The sequence below is a fragment of the Kryptolebias marmoratus genome, linkage group LG6, assembly GCF_001649575.2.
Source record: "Kryptolebias marmoratus isolate JLee-2015 linkage group LG6, ASM164957v2, whole genome shotgun sequence".
NCBI classification, from domain to species: Eukaryota; Metazoa; Chordata; class Actinopteri; order Cyprinodontiformes; family Rivulidae; genus Kryptolebias; species Kryptolebias marmoratus.
This window is the reverse complement of record NC_051435.1, coordinates 32,329,279-32,336,044: the sequence shown is the minus strand read 5'-3', so window position 1 is coordinate 32,336,044 and position 6,766 is coordinate 32,329,279.

Below are 6,766 nucleotides of genomic sequence, written 5' to 3'. Positions count from 1 at the left end.
AGGGGTCAGACATTAACTACAACAATATTTGTCATCAGATTGATGAAGAGTTAAGGGATCAGTTCAGTGACACAGAAATTGTGAGGGCGGTCCTCAGAGTTATTAAACCTAGATATTTTAAGAAGATGTTAATGAATAAGGACGACTTGACAGTGGAAGAACTTAAAGCCTTTCTACACTCCCATTTTGGTGAGCAAAGCAACACAGAGTTTTTCCAGGATCTCATGTGTACCAAACAAAGGGACAATGAAACACCCCAACAATTCCTGTACAGAGCCATTGGGCTTAAGCAAAAGATCTTATTGGCTTCAACACATGCTAACACAGATGTTAAGTACAGCCCAAGCACAGTTCAAGACATTTTCATTCATACTGTGTACCAAGGTCTTGGGCACAAGCATGATGATGTTCACAGAGAACTTAAACCCCTTGTAGCTGACCCTCATGTAACTGACGAAGCAATACTACGACAGATGAGGAAAATAATGAGTGATGAGAATGAAAGACAGAGACTTTTGGGGTCAGCCCCCCCCCAGAGACCTGCAAATTTACACAGTGCTCAGGTGGAGGCAAATGCTGCCCAGTATCCAAGTGCAAAAGAGAGTCTAGGCAGAACACCACAAGCTGATGGGGTCCAACAACTAAAAAAAAAAGTTGAAAAACTCACCACGCTTGTTGAGTCATTACAAAAATTAACTCAAAGACAAGCATCTGAACAAAATAATCAGCCACCAAGATACAGCAGGGACAAGCAAAAAGGAAGGCGGCATGGCTGCCTGAAGTGTCTTGAACAAAACCGTCCTAACTGCACCCATTGTTTTCACTGTGGTGAGGAAAGTCACAAAGCAGTGGGCTGCCTCCAGAAACCGACACACCAGGAAAACTGAAGCCGGTTCCTGCCAGGGGACAGACAGTGACCGGGCCCCAACAGTCCCTATATGCAACAGGCCAAATTGGTGAGTCTGAACAACAACATGCTGTAACCATCCATGTACCCACACAGGATCAGGGAACAAAACACAACAAACACAGACAGTCAACCCACTTGACAAGTACAACCAGCCATAACTCACCAAACAACAAAAGTGACTGTCTAGCCAAGCTCATTAGGAGGAAAGCTTTAACCCAGTGTAGCATCCATGGTCTTAGTGTCACTGCTATACTAGACACAGGTGCCCAAGTGAGCATGATCGATAAAAGCTGGAAAAACAAATACCTACCCGAAATTGGTGTCAAGCCACTCAGTGAAATCCTGGATGATGAAGATGAACTAAAAATCTGTGCCATAGATGGGGGTGTTATCCCATTTGATCGCTGATTACCCATTACTGTTAATCCGATGGGAAACACAAATCTGGATCTGTCTATTAGTGTTCCTTTCCTTGTCAGTAGTCTTGCCTTGGAGAGACCATTGCTAGGATTCAATGTTTTGGAGGCAATGATACAAGAACAGCCTCAGAACCTAGTTCCAACACTCACCAGCCTGGTGTGTAATGCCATTTTCATTCCAGCAAAGAAGGCCAAACTGCTGGTGAACTTTATCCAGACATGCAAGCTTACTGTGCAGTGGGAACAACTATGGACAGGCAAACAAGACATAGTCATTCCAGCTGGCTAAGTGGCCTGGGTCAAATGTCAGGTTCCATTTGACATCATTTTCCCTGACTCCATTGTGCTGTTTGAACCTGATGATGACAGTATACCCTTAGCCAAACTGGATGTTGGAGCAGGTGTTTTAGAGGTCCACAATCCAAACAGACTCTATGTTGCTGTACCGGTTTGAAATAATACAAGGCATACAATCACTTTACCAAAAAAACGGTTCTTGACAACATTTATGACATTAATAAAGTTATCTCAGCAATCTCAGCTGAAGCTCCGAACCCAGTGGTGACTGTTAACAGTGCTACTCCAGCTTCCACCAATCTCAGTCAACCTTCATGGTAACCCCCTGTAGACCTCAGCCATCTAGATGAGGCTCAAAGGGCAGTGGTGAATAAGATGCTTTATGAAGAAGCTAAAAGCTTTTGCACGAGACAGTCATGATATTGGATGTATACCCAGTTTACAAATGTCGATCACCCTCCAAGATCAGATTCCTGTGAGAGCCACCTACTCCTCGGTTCCAAAACCTCACTTTAGAGAAGTGAAAGAGTATATACAGGACCTGTTACTTAAAGGCTGGATAGTCAAATCCAAGACCCCGTACGCGGCACCGGTTGTGTGCGTTTGAAAGAAAGATGGCAGCTTGCGGCTATGTATTGATTATCGCCTCTTAAACAAAAAGACAGTGCCTGATCGACATCAACTACCCAGAATAAAGGACTTGACTGACACCCTTGGAGGAAATGTATGGTTTAGTATTTTAGACCAAGGCAAAGCCTATCATCAAGGTTTTGTTGCAGAGACATCATGCCAATTCACCGCCTTTATCACCCACTATGAGTGGGTTTGAATCCCATTTGGGCTTTTGAACGCCCCTGCAACATTTCAGCGGAGTATGGAGGAAATGTTGGGACCACTTCAAGACGAGTGCTGCATTCCATATCTAGATGATGTACTCTGCTATTCCAAGTCATTTATGGAACACGTGGAAGCACTCCGCCAGGTCCTACAGGCTCTCTAGCGGCATGGAGTGAAACTGAGGTCTGAAAAATGCGAACTGTTCAAGTCAGAAGTTCGATATGTGTCTGCAGAAGGGGTCAAAGTAGATCCCCATGATTTGAAAGCAGTCCACACACTGACTAAAAAGCAACCAACGACAGTTGGCGAGGTTAGGAGGTTGGCTGGATTTCTCGGTTATTACCGCTCATATATCCAGGATTTTTTCCGGATTGCTAAAGCGATCTATGAGCTGCTCCAGAATACATTAGGTACAGCCCAGACTCCAGGCCGGAGTGGGAAGTCCAAACGGCCTCAACTATCGTCCAGAGCACCAGTTAGCTGGACCACCAAACACCAGGAAGCTCTTCAACAGCTAACGAGTGTCCTAACAAATCCACCTGTCCTGGCATATCCGGATTTTAGTCTACCATTTATCCTGCATACCGATGCATCAGACCAGGGGTTGGTAGCCATTTTGTACCCACACTAGAATGAGAAACTGAGAGTGATTGGGTACGGTTCCCAGACACTTACACCAGCCGAACGCAACTACTATCTATACAGTGGGAAACCGGAGTTTCTTGCATTGAAATGGGCTGTGTGAGAAGTTCCGTGATTACCTGTACTATGCTCCTCACTTCATGGTATACACAGACAACAACCCGTTGACCTCCATTTTAAGTACAGCCAAACTTAATGCAGTTGACCACAGGTGGGTGGGTGAACTCTCAGATTTTCGATTCAACATTAAATACCGGCCTGCGAAGTCCAATATTGATACAGATACACTGTCTCATTTTCGATATGGAGACATATGGGAAAACTTGCACTGAGGATTTCCCAGATGAGGCGGTGTGTGCAACATGGGATGGGAGTCAAGCAGCTTGGCACAAAGATGTAGCATGTGTTGCAGCACTCATTACTTCTTCCAGAGGTTCTAACCGACAACTCCATGGTGATCTCCCGACCATAAGCCATGAGGAGCTGGTCAAGGACCAAAATAAGGACGCAGCCATAGGACAGGTTCTACTGGCCCTTCATGGCCAAAGAAATTGAAGAATATGTCACCCAAAAGTGTCTGTACATCAAGGCCAAGAAACCTGTCACCTACGACCGGGCACCTATGTGCCGTATCACCTCCAGTTTCCCCTTAGAACTGGTGTGTATTGATCATTTGCACTTAGAAGCCAGCGTCTGAGGTTTTTAATATATATTGGTAGTGATTAATCATTTCACAAGATTTGCCCAGGCATATCCCACAAGAAACAAAAGTCGAAGGACAGCTGCTGAGCTGATGTTCAGTGATTTCATTCCTCGTTCGGATATCCATCAAAGCTGCATCACAACCAGGGTCGTGAATTTGAGAATAAGTTGTTCCAAACTGCAGCTGTTGTCTGGGGTGAGCCACTTATGAACAACACCATATCATCCCCAAGGGAATCCAGTTGAGAGGCTAAATCGCACCATCCTTCAGATGTTACAGACCTTGACTGATAGTGAAAAGCTTGGTGGAAGGATCACCTTCCACATGTTGTAAATGCGTACAACTGCACACGACACGAGTCAATGGGTTACTCACCCTTTTTCCTTCTTTATGGTCGTCACCCATACCTCCCAGTTGACTTGTTGTTTGGATTGGCTGGAGACAAAGGATCGGAAACACCTAAAGGATACGCGGAGAAATGGGCAGAATGAATGTCACAAGCTTACCGGATTGCCAGTGAAAGCAGCACAAAGGCTAGTACAAAGGGAAAAGTGATGTACGACAAGAAGGCAAAGCGAATAACTCTGCATCCACGAGACAGAGTCTTGGTCCGGAACTTCAGTGAATGTCAGGGACCAGGCAAATTACGGACTTACTGGGAGAAAACTGTTTACTTAGGTAAAAGACAGCTAGCAGACAGCCCAGTGTATATTGTCTATCCTGAGGCAGGAGACCAGAATAAGACCCGGACACTGCATCGCAACCTCCTTATGCTGGTCAATGACCTACCTGTGGAAGAGTCACTGTACCAAGCAAAGTTAATTCCTGCCAGGAAACAGACCAACAAACAAGGACAAAGGAAGGACACAAGGACAGGGAGGAAAGAGAGGAATGGTGAAACATCTGATTGGATGATGATTTTCCCTCCGGGACCTGGCTTGGGGTACCAGTACAAAGAACTGAGCAAAAGTGTCCCTACGAGAAACCGTCCTTACCTCAGACAACTTCGTCTCAAACTTCTGGGAGGGCCTCTGAAACAGTTGAGGATGAAAATTGAACACCGACTGGATATTCACCCAGAGCCATTTTGGAATCTCTGAACGATGCACCTGAGCGAAACATGGATGAAACCATACCTGGCTCGACCAGACCTGTGGAAAAACCAATCTGAAGGGCCAGAGCCTGAAACTCAATTCATGACCCCTCTTGTTGAACTTGATCAGACCGAGGTCAGGAGGTCAACACGCAATAAGAGGCCCAGACATTTCCTCACATATGACTCATTGGGGAAGCTATCAGTACAGTGACATGCAAATCTGAATGCAGTTTTTGCCCACTCAATGCAATATTCTTATTTACCTCGTCCACCACTGAGTGCACTATACTCAAATCCTTTTTTGTGTACTCAAGTTCCATGGCAATACCCTACATACCACACACCAGTTGTGAGCATTCCATCTGGAATGCTGTGCAGTTGAGAAGGTTTAGCTACTGAGATCGGGTTTAATGAGAATCTGTTTTAAGTCATTTTGTTAAAGTCATTTTTATTTTTTGCCGGGAGTGTGTGGTGCCCACGGGGATGTGCCCACAAAAGGAAAAAAAAGAGAGAGCCTGCATTTCTTTAAATGTTTATGGGGTTATGATAAGAAGCTATTTTATTTGTTGTTAACAGGGGTTAACAACGATGGGGGGGTAGTAACAGTGTTTCACCAGTAGGTGGCACATGGAGACTGTAGGCTGCCTGTTGCTCTGCCATTTCTCATAAGCTGAAAGAAATTGGAGTAACACAGACTGCGTCTCCCGTGTGCTCATTTACATGTTGTTTTTTAGGTGAGAATAACCCTCAAGTTATTATAGCAAAATATTTTTATCATTGGGTACTGTTCAAGAAATGTTTAGGGAAATGTGTCAATGTGTTAAAGATATTGGAAGCAACCACATGACCGCAAACAGACTTCTTCACTTTTTATGGAATATGATAGAGCTTTAACTTCTACCTACTTCAATATCTTGCACAAAAATCAATAAACTTTACTTGCATTCCATGTTCAATTGCAGTCCAGAAAAACATCTTAAAAACTTAAAACATTCACTGTTCAGGACCCTCAGTGACAGGGAACATTGGCGTAATTCATACTACTCGTTTTGGCCTCCTTAGGGCTCCAGCACCTTTTCTAGGTGTTAGTACAAACAGGAAGTGATGTTGCCAGTAACTGTCAACTAGGAAATAAAAGCCTTTAGCCCTGCTAAGCTTCAGTTGCTGTTTCTGACCATAAACAGCCACAAATAGCAAAATCAGTCTTTTCTCAGATAACAAAACATGTATCATCTAACAGTGCCCCCGAGTAAGTTTTGTTCTTCGCAGAAAAAAAAAATTAGACCTTTCGAATCTAATTCATGGTTATAGAAACCTATTTAGTTAAATTCTGGTTCAGAGACATCTTATTTTGTCTCTAAAATCTAGTATTTTAAGATGTAAATACCATTTTTGACTGTGTACTCTAAATTGTTTACAATAAATATTTGTACTGTGGTAGGGTTTTATTACCTGTATGCTATAAAAGACATTAAAAACCAAAAATGGGGATTAAAAAATAAACAGCAAGGAACAACACTTGGAAAAAGGGGTTTCTAGTTCTTTTCTCTGTGGTTTTTATTCCAGGGTTCAATTCTTCATCATGGCAAAATAATGTACATTTTAGAAAACTATGCTCCTGTCAAAAGTAAAATGAAAAGACCGTGTGTTTTAAGGCTGAGCAACATGTGAATGAAACATTACACATGGTTTATAGAACCTAATAATCTGCAGATATGCAGCCATATAACATGTAAAGTGCTACTACTGAAAGTATCTCTGAATTCACTGTTTTGGCCAAAGACAGTAACATACAGGGAAGCTATAGACGGAAAACATCATTAGAGGGCAACCACAGTTTTTTTTTTTTTTTTTTTTTTTTT